The sequence below is a fragment of the Mobula birostris genome, chromosome 24 (assembly GCF_030028105.1).
Source record: "Mobula birostris isolate sMobBir1 chromosome 24, sMobBir1.hap1, whole genome shotgun sequence".
Lineage (NCBI taxonomy): Eukaryota > Metazoa > Chordata > Chondrichthyes > Myliobatiformes > Myliobatidae > Mobula > Mobula birostris.
In genome coordinates, this window is record NC_092393.1 from 31008735 (window position 1) to 31024477 (window position 15743).

Genomic DNA, 15743 nt, shown 5'->3' on the forward strand with positions numbered 1-15743 from the left:
TTACTGATGAAACCGAGGGAAATTACTATGTATTTATAGCAAGGGGATTTTCATTCAAATATTTGAGAAGGAACATGTGTAAAATGAAACAGGTTTGGCTGGTTCAATTACATTTGGCAGGAAATCAAATGTTTCAAATATGTATTGAATCTATACAGTATGCTTCTTTAACAAAATTATGTATAAAACCAGAACTGCATATGCTGGAAATCTAAAGCAATAAACACATGCTTCCGGAAGTCCTCATAACATCAGGCAGCACCTGTGGAAACAGCAACCACTCAAATATTTCAAGTGTAAATCCCTTCCTCAGGACATTAAAAATGTTAACGCTGTTTCTCAGCAAATTTATATTCTCCTTGGCTATGATACCTAATTCATTGTATCGGTTCTTTGTTTTCTGTTTCCATGTTTGGGTTACTTTAATTCCTTTTTGGTATTTTTCTATTGCATGCACTATTCAAATGCCGTGTTTGCAAGTTCCATATTGTTTAATTTCTACAGGCAAAAAGATCATTTGATGTTGCAAGTAGTTGCATTGCCCTGAAGCCCAAGGATATTTCATAAACAACAATATGGACAATATGGGCAGCTACCCATATATTAAATTTGAATTTAAAAATAAAATGACAAGCCAAAACAATGCAGGACTCCATTTAATTCAAGGGGTAGCCTTCTGTTCCAGGTCAGTGAGATGCTGGGCCAAATTTAACTTATCCCCAGCTAGCAATTCCATCGGTTTTGTTTCCATCTTCCATGTTTAGCAAAGTAATTTATCTGAAAGGGACCACCAACCTTCAGTAAAAGAGTAAGTGCAAGTGAATGTTTTGTTTTCTTTGATTTTTTACATGGGTGCTTTTAATCAGCTACAGGTAGTTCAATGAATTTAACAATATTTTAAGTAGTTTTTTTTAAATGCTTTAAAGAAATGGAGACATAGAAAACTGTTCAAAACCATTGAATCTCACAGAATCCAGAGAAAGTTTGGTTAATCCCGTGAAGCCCAACAAGGTAAGCGCAGCCACCAGAAGAGCTCAGAGTGGTGGGGTATTGTACACAGGAGCTGTGCCATGTACAAACATTAAATAAATGTTTACCCTTTGAGAAGGTTTATGGCAGGTTTCTGTGTCCATTTGAACAGACAGGCGTTATTCCCTTGTACCATTACTCAGCTTTTCCTATTTGATTGTTGAATAGCAGGTGGGCTTAGAATCATGTGCCAATAAATGGAATGAAATTGATGCCGATAATGGATGCCTCTGAAAGAATAGCTAAGTTATTTGGCTGATTTGTGTCTTTCATTATACCAGTTAGGTGGAGGAAGTTGGATGCAAAAAATAGTTTTGCATATGGTTGTTAAATTGGTGGATTCGTGGAGCATGCAAACATACAAGAACCTTGCAATTATGAGAGTAGGGTGCATTGGCAATATTTTCTTTGGCCTCCTTATCTCCCACTTCTTCCTCATTAGAAACTTCCAAATTCTTTGCTTTGTTCCCACTACAGATTTTGGGAATTCTGGTTGGTGAACATGAAAGGTTGCAGTCGAAAAGCAACATCCATCATCAAAGATCCTCACCACCCAGGCCATGCTCTTTTCTTGCTGCTGCCATCAGGTAGAAGGTACAGGAGCCTCAGGACTCTCACCACCAGGTTCAAGAACAGTTACTACGCCTCAACCATCAAGCTCTTCAACAAAAGGGGATAGTTACACTCATTTAAGGACTCTCTTAAGAGCTCTGTTATATTGCTATTTCATGTTTGTTATTCGTTGCTTTTTTTTGCATCTACATTTGCATAGTTTGTTTACAGTTTACAGTTCCTGATGTTTTACTGTTCTATAGTTTTGCTAAGCATGCCCACAGAAAAAGAATCTCAGGGTTGTATGTGGTGACATGTATGTACTCTGATAATAAATGAACTTTGAACTTTGTGAGCACTAGAAGATAATTCCTGATCTGACCAAGTTCTGAAACTTGCCATCAATATGCCTGATGACAGGTGGCATTTGTTGCATTGTTCCTGAGTCTCTTGTTGCAAGCCTTTCTGAGGGAGGTTATCATAACATTTTAAATGGTTATCTCTTTAATCTAAGTAGGCTGCTGGAATACCTGCTATGAGAGACATATCGATGGAGTGCAATATCAATGAAAACATCAAGTAATCTTGGATGTGTTTGAAATCAAAATGTGATGGTTAGTAGTGCTATTTATAAACTACATTAGTGATTGCAAGAAGAAAAAACATTGCAAGTTGCAGGTGGTGTACATGTTAACCTAAATCTGCCAGAAGTCTTGGTAGGGTGTAAATATGTGTGACTAGATCAGCTACCCACGCTTCTAAATGGATGGTCCAATAACTTAACAATTCAACCACAGCATTTACCATCAATGGTCTATGTTATCAGCTCATGCAGATAGGTTCCAATTCTAGATATGAAGAATCAAAAGACAGATTATTATCTAAATGGAAAATATCCTCAAAAAAGTGAAGTATGAAGACTCCCGATGTTTTTGTCATGAGCAGCAGGTAGTTGATAATATAGTAGAATTGCAGGCCAAACAAAATTGACCAGATTAATTTCTTTAATTGGAGAATTGTCCTATCAAGAGTGACTAAACAAAGTCGGTATTTTGTGGAAGTCTAGAAGTGTTATGGGTGATTATAATGAAATGTATAAGATTATAAAGAAGCATGTAAGGATAAATGTTAAGATACTTTCACTAGTGGGAGAGCCATGAACAAGGATGCATAATTTTAAGATAAGAACATGGTCATTTAAAAACAAGGTACACAAAAATACCAAGACACCTCTAGGATTCTTTCCCTCCCCAGAGAGTTGTGGGGGCTCATTATTATCATCATCATTATATGCCATGTCATATGACATGGGCAATCGTGGTCTCATGATCATCTACAGAAGTGGTTTGCCATTGTCTTCTTCTGGTCAGTATTTTTACAAGATGGGTGACCCCAGCCATTGTCAATACTCTTCAGATGTCTGCCTGGCATCATTGGTTGTATAACCAGTATGCACCAGCTGCTCATACGACCATCCACCACCTGGTCCATGGCTTCACATGACTCTGGTCGGGGAGGGGTGGAGGGTGTGGTGCTAAGCAGGTGCTACACCTTGTTAAAGCATGACTTTCAGGCTAGTGGAGGGAAGAAGTACCTTACACCTCCTTTGGCAAAGACATATCTCCACCCTGCCACCTAAAGTATTTAAAATTTTAAATTTTACATTTTAAATGCCTTTATAAATATTTAACATGGAGCTAAATAAAATGTTGAAAGATCAGGGATTAAGAACTCTGAGAATCTGCAGAGAAGTAATTGAGGCCTGAGTAAATCAGTCACAATTACACTGAATTAAGGGCAGACTTCAGGGGCTGAGTAATAAAATCCTGCTACTACTTTCTGGTGTCCTTGTGTTTTCGAGAGAATTAAAAATTATTTGTTCTGTGCATCAGACAATTTCTATATTCTGAAGGTGTTAGTCATGTGCTAATAATTTCCATGAGGTAACTGTGGTGAAACCTTTGCATTCACTGAAAGTCTAGACCACTGACAAGTCTGCACAAGGAGAATGTGCCTGGTGAGATGAATATTGTCAGCTGAATGGGTTTCCTGTTCATTGCTTTTTTTTCATTCATGGGAGGAAATGTTCATTTAAATCAAAAGCATTTTTTTATTTCCCTTGCTCCACTTTCTTCTTGGCTGAGTCCTTGATCAACTAATAAACGGTGACGTCACAGGTTGAAAACATTGAAAACAGGTTCTGGAGTAGGCCATTCAGCCTTTCGGGCTTTGCCCTCATAAACTTCTTTTATACTGCCTCCAATTAATTCTGATTTCCCCACCTTCTCTCCATATCCTTTGATCCCTTCAGCATTTATAACTCTATCTACCCCCTTCTTTGGATGGTGGGCTGGAGATACATCTCTACCAAAGGAAGTATAAGGTGCTCCTTCCATCCACTCACCTGCAGGTCACCCTTGGCCAAAGTGTCACACATGCTCAGCCCTCCAATCATGAAAATCCATGGGAGCAGGTGGTGGATGGTCATATGAGAAGATGGTGCATATCCTAGTTAAGTGACCACTGACACCAGGCCGACAATCACTGAAGAGTATTGATAATGGTTGGGGTCACCTGTCTTGTAAAGACGTTGCCCAGAAGAAGGCAATGGCAAACTACTTCTGCAGAAAAATTTGCCAAGAACCATCATGTTCATGGAAATGTCATACAACATGGTACATAACGAACAAATCCCCTTCTTGTATCTATTTGATAACTTGGCATTGAATTCCATTGGGTCATCAGCCATTGGATGTAGACATTTCTCCTGATATTTGTTCCAAAGTGGGTATGTCATTCTCTGAGGCTTTGACTCCTGGTCCTGCATTTACCAGCCATTGGGAACACTCTCCCAGCATTTAGTCTGTTTCATCCTGTACGAGCCATATAAGTTACCAATTTTATTCTCCTAATGTGAAATGAACGTAGGCCTGACTGACCAAATTACTCATCATGGAGATGACACATTTAACTTCTTCGTGGTATTGTGATTAGCTGAGTCCAAACCATCAACCCGGCAGGATCCCATTACTTAGTGCCTATTTTTACTCTCCTACTCTCTGTTTTCACTCTGTCAGCAATTTCTTAAGGCATTCTGGTATATTGTCTCCAATGCATTAATTCTGTGTGACATCTTCTTGGGCAGCACCTTATTAAAATCCTTCTGAAGTTAAAAAATACACTATATTCATTGTTCCTCACATTCCCATTCCATGTCTTCAAAAAAAAACTCTAATAGATTTGTTAAGTATGACTTCACTTCCATGTATCCGTGTTGATCTGGTCCAATACCATTAATGTTTTCATGGTGTTTCATTGTCTTATCACTTATTAATTATTCCAGTATTCATCCACTCCTTCTTAGCCTGTAATTCTCATTTTTGCTTTTCTCTTTTTTTTAATTAGCTGTCTTACGTTTGTCACTCCCCAATCAGTAGAAACTGTTCCTAATGAGAAAAAATTTTGAATGCTGATTAGCAACCCATTTCTAGCAATACTTCCTTTATCATGCTCTAATGTACATTATCAGGACCAGCAGACTTTTCAAGCTTTATAGTTCCTTTAACTTTTTTATTTGTTTGCCTTTGGTTCCTTCCTTTTTCTAGGTGCGAGGTTCCTTAATCTACCTGGCATGTCCTCATTTGTGAAAACAGAACTACAAGTACGTGTTTAATTCCACTTCCATTTATTTGTTTGTTCTTTGTTAGTGAGAAAGAGAGAGAGAGAACCTGTGACATGTCAACTGTGTTTTTTTGATAGATTGTTGATCATGGTCTCTCTTTGTGTCGCAATGGGGATGTTGGGAACGGACCCAAATGCAAGACACAGACACTGAAGTACTAGGAACAGGACTTGACTAGAGCAGGGACGTGACAGGATACAGACAAGAAGCAGGGACAAGAACGCAGACTTGGGCTAGGACATGGACAAGACAGGGAACCTGGACAAGGAACTATGCACTAGGAGCCTGGGCTTGGCCTCCAAGCCAGAGACTGGACAAAGACCCAGAACCTGGGCCTTACGCCGGGCTAGGGCCCCAGAACCAGGCAATGACATGACATGACTACAGGACAGGACGTGGCTGGGGTCTAGAGGCTTGAAGCTTGGAGACAGGCTGTGGTCTTGAGGCTTGAGGCTGGAGGCTGCAGGCTGGAGGCGAGGCTGGAGGCTGCAGGCGGGTGACTTGAGGCTGGAGGCTGCAGGCTGAGGTCTTGAGGCTGGAGGCTGCAGGCTGGGGTCTTGAGTCTTGGAATGCGGAGGCTGATAACTTGGAGGCTGGAGCTCAGAGACAGACTGGGAACTACACATGAACGTAGCGCCGGGACTTATTATTCAAAAAACCGGGACATTTTCAACACGATACTAACATGAGACTGGACAGTACATAGACATAGAGCTGGGACTTATACTTAGACAAACCGGGACTCAACTTCTTCTCCACACTAAGGTGAGACAGGTCCATCCATCGGGTAATGGCAGAACAGCCGGACTTACCCAACAGAGGCAAAGACAAGACAAGACAGGACCCCCCCACAGGGCAACGGCAGAACGGCCTGGCTTACCCCACGGAGGCGAGGACAGGACAAGACAGATCCCCCACAGGGCAATGGCAAAATGGCCTGACTTACCCCACAGAGGCAAGGACAGGACAAGACAGACCCCCCGCAGGGCAACAGCAGAACGGCCTGACTTTTCCCATGAAGGCGAGGATATGAAGAGACAAACACCGAAGAACGACAGACAGCTCCATCTTTGCATCGGGGTTGCTCCGAGTCACAGTTACGGCCAGCAACCTAGGCTGGCTATGGAAACAGCCACATCCCTACCTAGCTTGGAGTGGCTGATGGCCACTCCGCTGGCCCAGGAAATGGCCAAATCCATACCGCAAAGACAGCTCCGACTACCGACAGCAAGGCTCCATGAAGCTATAGTTCTCTAACGCGGCCTAAAGATGACAAGAGGCCGCTCTAGCCTTCCACCGGCAGGGAATCTTCACAAGACAAACCAGCAGCCCACACACGACCCCAAGGCCACTTATATTGCAAGCCCCAAGATGGGAATTAGGTGCCTATGATTAACTCAACCAAAACAAGGACAGCTGGAAGACCCGGAGTCCTGAGTCCATGGACAGGACCATGACTGGAATGCGGACTTCACGAACCGGACCATGACACTTTGGGGGCTTTGCAGTTGCAAGCATGGTGGGTGGTGGGGGTGCCAATGCCTTCTGCTGGAGCAAGTGGATGGAGGGTTAATGTTTTTGCTGCAGCTTGTGTGTGGGAGGGGGAGGAGGCCTTTGGAGTTCTTATGTTTTTTCTGTCATTTATTCTGTGGGGTTTTTCTTCTGTTTTGTGGATGTCTGCAGAGAGTAAGAATTTCAGGTTGTAAGTTGCATGCATTGTCTTATATTTTATGGAACTATTGAACCATTGTTCTCAAACATAGTTTTGACAATTTCTGAATGAGGGAATCTCATTTTGTTTTCTCTTCATATTTTTTATTGGAGCTTTTACAATTGGTTTTCATATTTCACACTCTATCTTGCTCTCTTACTCAACACACACCACAACGGCTACAATGGCATGCAAAAGTTTGGGCACCCCAGGTCAAAATTTCTGTTACTGCGAATAACTAAGCGAGTAAAAGATGATCTGAGTTCCGAAAGGCATAAAGTTAAAGATGACACATTTCTTTAATATTTTAAGCAAGATTACTTTTTTATTTCCATCTTATACATTTTCAAAATAACAAAAAAGGAATAGGGCCTAAAGCAAAAGTTTGAGCACCCTGCATGGTCAGTACTTAGTAACACCCCCTTTGGCAAATATCACAGCTTGTAAATGTCTTCTGCAGCAAGCTAAGAGTCTTTCAATTCTTGTTTGGGGGATTTTGCCCATTCTTCCTTGCAAAAGGCTTCTAGTTCTGTAAGATTCTTGGGCTGTCTTTCATGCATTGCCCTTTTGAGGTCTATCCACAGATTCTTGATGATGTTTAGATCAGGGGACTGTGAGGGCCATGGAAAAACCTTCAGCTTGCGCCTCTTGAGGTAGTCCATTGTGGATTTTGTGGTGTGTTTAGGATCATTATCCTGTTGTAGAAGCCATCCTCTTTTTATCTTTGGCTTTTTTACAGACGGTGTGATGTTTGCTTCCAGAATTTGCTGGTATTTGATTGCATTCATTCTTCCCTCTACCAGTGAAGTGTTCCCTGTGCCACTGGCTGCAACACAAGCCTGAAGCATGATTGATCCACCCCCGTGCTTATCAGTTGGAGAGGTGTTCTTTTCATAAAATTCTGCACCCTTTTTTCTCCAAACATACCGTTGCTCATTGCGGTCAAAAAGTTCTATTTTAACTTCATCAGTCCACAGAACTTGTTTCCAAAATGCATCAGGCTTGTTTAGATGTTCCTTTGCAAACCTCTGATGCTGAATTTTGTGGTGAGGACTCAGGAAAGTCTTCTTCTGATGACTCTTCCATGAAAGTCATATTTGTGCAGGTGTCGCTGCATAGTAGAACAGTGCACCACCACTTCAGAGTTTACTAAATCTTCCTGAAGGTCTTTTGCAGTCAAACGGGGGGTTTTGATTTGCCTTTCTAGCAATCCTACGAGCAGTTCTCTCGGAAAGTTTTCTTGGTCTTCCAGACCTCAACTTGATCTCCACCATTCCTGTTAACTGCCATTTCTTAATTACATTATGAACTGAGGAAATGGCCACCTGAAAACACTTTGCTAACTTTTTATTGTTGCAATGAGCGACAGAAGCGAACCCAAATGCAGGACACAGGTACGGAGATTGAGTCTGGAGGCTTATACAGGTGTAAATGCCAAGCAGCCAACCAGGGGGATCTTGACATGGAGCCCTAATATGGAGCCTTGACATGACGCCTTAACTCAGAGGGACAGAGTCTCATAGGTAAACCTTGAAACTGGAACAAACTTAGAACAATCAGTTCTAAGCGGTCGGGAAGCGTAGTTATCACACAGGAATAAGACCAACGAACTGGCGACTAGTGGTTGTGACTTCAGGGTTCTTATACTGAGTTCTTGGTGGAAACCATCTGTGCCATTATCAAAGAGAATAGGAAGCAATTGGAAAATTAATGATCGGGATCATGGCATAATCAAAGAGAATTAGGAGCAAGATAGGGAAAAAACGATCAGGACCATGACAGTACTGCCCCCTCCCTCAACGGGAGCCTCCAGGCGATTCACCAGGCTTGTCCAGATTGTCTCGATGGAAATCCCCGATGATGGAAGGGTCCAAGATGAAGGAGCAGGGAATCCAGGAATAGTCCTCCAGGCCGTATCCCTGCCAATCAACCAGGTATTAGAGGTCTCTGCCTCAGCGGTGCGCACCCAGTAATTGCCAGATGGTGTACGCTGGGTGGTTGTCAACGATCTGGGTGGGTGGAGGGGGCTTGGCAGAAGGGCATAAAGGGCTGACAGATACCGTGGAATGTAGGGTGGATGTGAATAGATTTGGGTAGTTTGAGTCGGACCACCAAGGGGTTGATAATACTTTCAATCTCGAATGGTCCCAGGAAACGTGGGGGGGTGCAGTTTCTTGGGCTCATTCTTGAGGGGGATGTCTTTAGAAGAGAGCCAAAGCTTCTGCCCAGGCCGATAATCAGGTGTAGGAATCCGATGGACATCTGCAATTCTCCGGTTGCGGTTGGATTAATGGAACAGGGCCACGCATGTGTCTTTCCAGATCTTGCGGCACCGGCAAAGATGGGCCTGAACAGAGGCACAGCAATGTCATCTTCATGAGCAGAGAACAGAGGGTGTTGGTAACCAAGGGAGCATTCAAAGGGAGACATTCCGGTGGCGGTACTGACCAGAGAGTTGTGGGCGTACTCTACCCAAGCGAGATGGGTGCTCCAGGATGACGGGTTGTTGGTGGTTATGCAGTACAGTGCTGCTTCCAAATACTGGTTAGCTCGCTCTGTTTGCCCGTTCGTCTGCTGATGAAAGCCAGATGATAGATTTACTGAGGCTCCAAAGGCTTGACAAAAAGATTTCCAAACTTGAGAGATGAATTGGGGGCCCCGGTCTGAAATAATGTCTGAGAGGATCCCGTGAAGGCGGAAGACATGATGGATGAGAAGGTCGGCTGTTTCATGAACTGTAGGGAGTTTGGGAAGGGCTACGAAGTGCACAGCTTTGGAGAAGCAGTCCACCACGGTGGGTACTGCAGTGTTCCCATGTGAAGAGGGTAGTCCAGTAACAAAATCCAGAGCAATGTGGGACCAAGGGCAGCTAGGAACAGGTAGAGGATGAAACAATCCAGCAGGTGGTCGGTGGGAAGCTTTTCCACGGGCACAAACAGAACAGGCAGAGAAGAAGGAATGGGTGTCAGCGTCCATGGAGGGCCACCAGAAACATCTCTTCAAGAGGAACAGAGTCCGATCGATCCTGGGACGGCAGGCTAAACGAGACGTGTGCCCCCACTGGAGAACTTGAGATTGAACGGAATCAGGCACAAAAGAGGCGATTGGAGGGTCTGTTGCCCGGGTCTGGTTGAGTCCGTTGGGCCTCTTTGACTGTGGCCTCAATCTCCCAGGTGAGGGCAGCCACTACACAAGATGGTGAAATAATTATCTGAGGGTTGGGAAGGTCCTCCTCGGAAATGTATTGATGGGAGAGAGCAACAGGCTTCCCGTTCTTGGACTCCAGATGATAAGTGAGTGTAAATCTGAACCGACCAAAAAATAATGCCCAATAGGCTTGTTGGGAGCTCAGGCGTTTGGCGGTTTGGATATATGCAAGGTTCTTGTGATCGGTCCAGAAGATAAACGGATGTTCCGCTTCCTCCAGCCAGTGCCTTCATTCCTCCAAAGCAAGTTTGACCGCCAGTAACTCCTGGTTCCCTATGTTGTAAGTTCATTCGGTGGGGGACAGCTGGCGAGGAAAGAATGCACAAGGACGAAGTTTTTGGTCAGGGCCTGAACGTTGGGAGAGGACCGCTCCCACCCCAGAGTTGGAGGCGTCGACCTCCACAATGAATTGATAAGAGGGGTCTGGTTGGACTAGGATGGGAGCGGAGGTGAAACACCTCTTCAGCTCTGAGAAGGCAGCGTCCTCTTCAGGCTCCTAGTGAAAAAGGGTCTTAGGAGAGGTGAATCGATTAAGGGGTGCTGCCACCCGGCTGTAATCCCTGATGAAATGACGATAAAGGTTTGCGAACCCCAGAAATCGCTGGAATTGCTTGAGTGTTGTGGGTGTTGGCCACTCCACCACCACCCGGATTTTTTCAGGGTCTGCCCTCACTTGCCCGCTCTCGATGATGTATCCTCAGAAACTGACTGAAGGAACATGAAATTTGCACTTCTCGGCTTTTACGAATAATTTATTCTCCCAAAGCTTCTGCAGAACCTAATGGACATGGTGGGTGTGTTCCTGAAGATTTCTGGAGAAGATAAAAATGTCATCCAAATAAACAAGCACAAAGCGGTTAATAGAATCTGTAAGGACATCGTTTATCAGGGCTTGGAAAATAGCAGGGGCATTGGTGAGGCCGAATGGCATGACCAGGTATTCGAAGTGACCAAGGTGGGTGTTGAACGCTGTTTTCCACTCATCTCCCTCCCTTATCCCGACCAGATGATAGGCAGTTCGTAGGTCCAACTTTGAGAAAATGGTGGCTCCGTGAATGGTTCGAAAGCAGAGTTGAGAAGGGGCAGTGGATATTTGTTCTTTATGGTTATGCTACTTAGGCCTCGGTAATCAATGCAGAATGCCGAGCTGGTGGCGTAGTGGCATCAGTGCTGGACTTTGGGGCGAGAGGTCCTGAGTTCGAATCTGGCCGGCCCCCTTGCACACCCTCCATCCATGCAGGGTTATGAGCTGGTGATCGCTTAAAAAAAACTCACCCGGCAGGAGGCAAAGGCAAACCACTGCTGTAACCTGCCACGTACATGATTTCCCAATAGAGTTGGCGTCAGAGCGGCGTGGAGGGAAATCGTCCGCCAACTGGAAATTCCATATGCGACCTACCGATGATGACAAATTAATGCAGAGATGCAGTGAGCCATCCTTCTTCCCCACACAGAAGAAACCTGCACCAACAGGGGAGGATGAGGGCCAGATAATGTCCGCCACGAAAGATTCATTTAAGTAAGCCTCCATTGCCTCTCCTTCTGGCCGGGACAGGTTATACAGCCGGCTGGTGGGTTGAGAGGCTCCAGGGAGAAGGTCGATTGCACAATCATAAAGGTGGTGTGGAGGCAGGGACAGGGCCCGTTGTTTGCTGACTACTTCTCCCAGATCACGGTACTCTGCTGGAACTTTGGATAGGTAAGGGGTTTCAGCAGCAGACAAGGTCACGGTGACTTTCACAGAGGAAAGGACCGATCAAAGACAAGTGAAGTGACGAAATGGGCTCCAGCTGGTTATCTTCCCAGTGGACCAGTTGATGTGAGGATTATGGCGGACCAACCAGGGATACCCAAGAACCATAGGAGTTTGAGGGGAGGAAATTAAGTTAAATTGTACCTGCTCCCGATGGTTCCCAGAGAAAATTAGAGACAAGGGTAGTGTGCAGTGTGTGACCCGGGCCAGAAGTCTGCCATCTAGTGCCCTGGCTCCTGAGGAATTCCGGCCCAGGAAGCTATGTCTTCATCCAGAAGATTACCCTCAGCACCGGAGTCCACTAGAGCTGTCAGAGGCAGAGATTGTTTTTCGTAACATAAAGTTGCCAGGGTCCGCATCCAGGTTCAGGGAACGGAAGGGAATGTTGTCTGGCTCACCAGGGTCCCCCTTTCTACTGGTGAGCCTTCCTTCTTTGGCCGAAGGGGACAGGTAGCTGGGAAGTGGCCGGACTGGCTGCAATATAGACACTCACCCGATCTCAGTCTCCGGAGTCGCTCTAGCGGGAGAGAGGTTGTTCCGTCCCAGCTGCATGGGTTCCTCTCCCGGGTGGTGGAAATGGCTGGGCTGGGAGATACTCTTGGAGCTGGAGGAAGAGAGAGACTTGTTCTGGCGAGAGGCAGAAACGAGTGCCATGGAGTGGCCAACTGTGGTGGACGAGCAGATCTTTCCCTATGGCGTTCTCGGAGACGATTGTCCAAACTGTTGGCGAGGGAGATTAAAGAATCCAGGCTGTTGGTGTCGTCTCTTGCCGCCAACTCATCTTTCACCCTGTCACTGAGAACATCCCGAAATATCTCTTGGAGTGCCTCATCATTCCACCCCGAGTCAGCCGCTAACGTCTGGACTCCACGGAATACTCGGCGACACTGCGGGAGCCCTGACTTAGCAGCATCTTGACCATTGACAGGGTGGTCAAAGATCTTTCTCATCTCTGTGATAAAGGTGGGGAATGAAGAGCAGGTTTCCAGCTGGTTATCCCAAACAGCTGTAGCCCACGCTAAGTCACTTCCTCACAACAATCCCATGATATAAGCTACCTTTGATTTGTCTGTGGAATATATGGATAACTGCTGATCAAACACCAAGGAACATTGCAGAAGGAAGGCCTGGCACTTCCCCAAATCCGCAGCGTAGTGTTCAGGTTCAGGTATGTGCGGCTCTCTTGACGGTGGTGTTGCTGACACGTAGGGGGTTGCCACGACAGACTGTATGGACTGGTTTGACTGAGTTCCAGAAGAGGATAGGGTAAGATTAGTGGATACACGGTCCACCTGGTCACTGATCTTTGTTACGTTAGCGGACAGGGAACTGAGGTTATCCACGACATCTCGGAGGAGTTGATCGTGCAGACCCAGTAGGGAGCCCTGGCAGGCAAGGACTTGTTGCAGGGTCTTCGTGTCCGCTGGGTCCATAGTGACCAGATCATTCTGTTGCCATGAGTGACTGAAGTGAACCCAAGTGCAGGACACAGGCACGGAGATTGAGATTGGAGGCTTACACGGGCGTAAACACCGAACAGCAAACCGGAGGGATCTTGACACGGAGCCCTAATATGGAGCCTTGACTCAGAGGGATGGAGTCTCATAGGTAAACCTTGAATCTGGAACTAGACTTAGAACAAATGGTTCTAAGCGTTCGGGAAATGTAGTTATCACACAGGAATAAGACCAATGAACTGACGACTAGTGGTTGTGACGTCAGGGTTCTTATGCTGAGTTCTTGATGGAAACTAGGCGTACCATCATCAAAGAGAGTAGGAAGCAATTGGAAAATTAACTATCGGGACAATGGCATAATCAAAGAAAATTAGGAGTAAGATAGGGAATAAACGATCGGGACCATGACACTTCTCCTGCTTTGTGGGCATCATCTATTTTAATTTTCAGAGTGCTAGGCAGCTGCTTAGAGAAGCCCATGGCTGCTGATTGTTGAGATAAGGTTTGAGGAGTCAGGGTGTTTATAAAGCTTTGAAATTTGCATCACCTGGCCTTTCCTAATGATGACCGTGAACAAACCATAGCCCTAACCAGCTAATTAAGGTCTGAGACTTGGTAAAAGTTATCTGAGAGTTCAAATCTCTTGGGGTGCCCAAACTTTTGCATGGTGCTCCTTTCCTTTTTTTCACTCTAAAGTAATACAAATCAAAAATAATACACTAATCTTGCTTAAAATGTTGAAAAGAATGTTTCATCTTTAAGTTTATGACTTTTGGAGATCAGTTCATCTTCTACTCACTTAACTATTCATAGTAACAGAAGTTTTGACCAGGGGTGCCCAAACTTTTGTATGCCACTGTACATTTGAATGGTGACCTCTGTATGATACCAAAAGTCAATTTCAGATTCAAAATTATTATAAACCCTCAACTGCTCCTATGCTTGTAGTTATAAAATTGGTTTTATTTCATTAGAAATATTCATCATTTGTGTTCCATGGAGACTTGAAAATAAACTCATGATTTTACACAAATTTAAAGCAGTCAGAATTATGATGGTACTTTTCATGCATTCGTTTCAGACAGCAGGGCAGGCTTCTGAAAGGTTTGATACGAGAAGTGAAAAAGCCGTGAGTAAAATCTAAATCAGTGTCAAGCTACCACGACATTACATTGAAATTTGAATTAAGAAGCAGGATTTATAATAGTTACACTTTTTTTGTCTTGGTTAATCAATAGGATGGCTAAAACATTGTATTTCTAATTATCACTAAAGTGGGTGTAGTGAGAGTTGAATAAACTGCATTTGCACGTTATCTGATCTGTTATAATTGAATTAGTAAATAAATTCAAAATCTGGCTTTGTTATTTTGTTGGTGTAACGTTAAAGCCCACAGTATGGACTAGTGTGAGGTTGATTAGCCAGGCTGAACATCATCAGTACAGTTGGCCTTGGGCAAGGAGCAGGGAAAAGCAGTAAATCCTGCTCCCAGTGCAAAGCAAATTCCCTGCACTCGCTCCTATAGATGATACAATCCAAACATAGAGGAAGACTTTATTAGTATGTAGTTGTATCATGGCTCAATGTGGACTATGCATTTTCCAAGAGGATCTGACTTTCTGATCTCTGGGATGTTCCTGGTCTCTCTCTCTCACACACACACACACACCCCGACGGACATCAAGTCCTTTTGGAAGATCATCAACTTGGTGAGAAATGCCCTTTAGTCTGCCCATAACGTTGGTCTTCCAGCACAGAGAGATGTTTGTAGTCAGAATGCTGCCGACTGGCATATTCTAGGCTGCAGGGGTGCGTGCAGATAGACACACTGAAGATTTGTGCAGCCACTGAAATGTTGACACCAAGGAACTTGAAATTGCTGATTCTCTCCATTTCTGATCCCTCTCTGAGGATGTGTTCATATTTCCTCATCTTACACTTCCTGAAGTTCACAATCAGCTCTTTGGTATCACTGGCGTTGAGTGCAAGGCTGCTGTTGCGACACCACTCAAGTAGCTGGTATATCTCGCTCCCGTACACCGTCTCATCTCCATCTGAGATTTTACCAAACTGGTCGTATCATCAGCAAGTTTATAGATGGTATTTCAGCTATACCTAGCCACATAGTCATGAGTATAGAGCAGTGGTGCTGTGCTACACGGGAGCACGTCCCGCACAAATTTAAGAAAAAAGCTGAAATAAACAAGCTAATTAATTAGGTGCCGCCCAGGGTGATTTGAGTATCTCAGAAACTGCTGATCTCCTGGGATATTTAGACACAACAGACTCCGGAGTTTACAAAGGATGGAGCCAAAAACAAAAAAAAATCCAGCGAGTGGATTTAACATGATG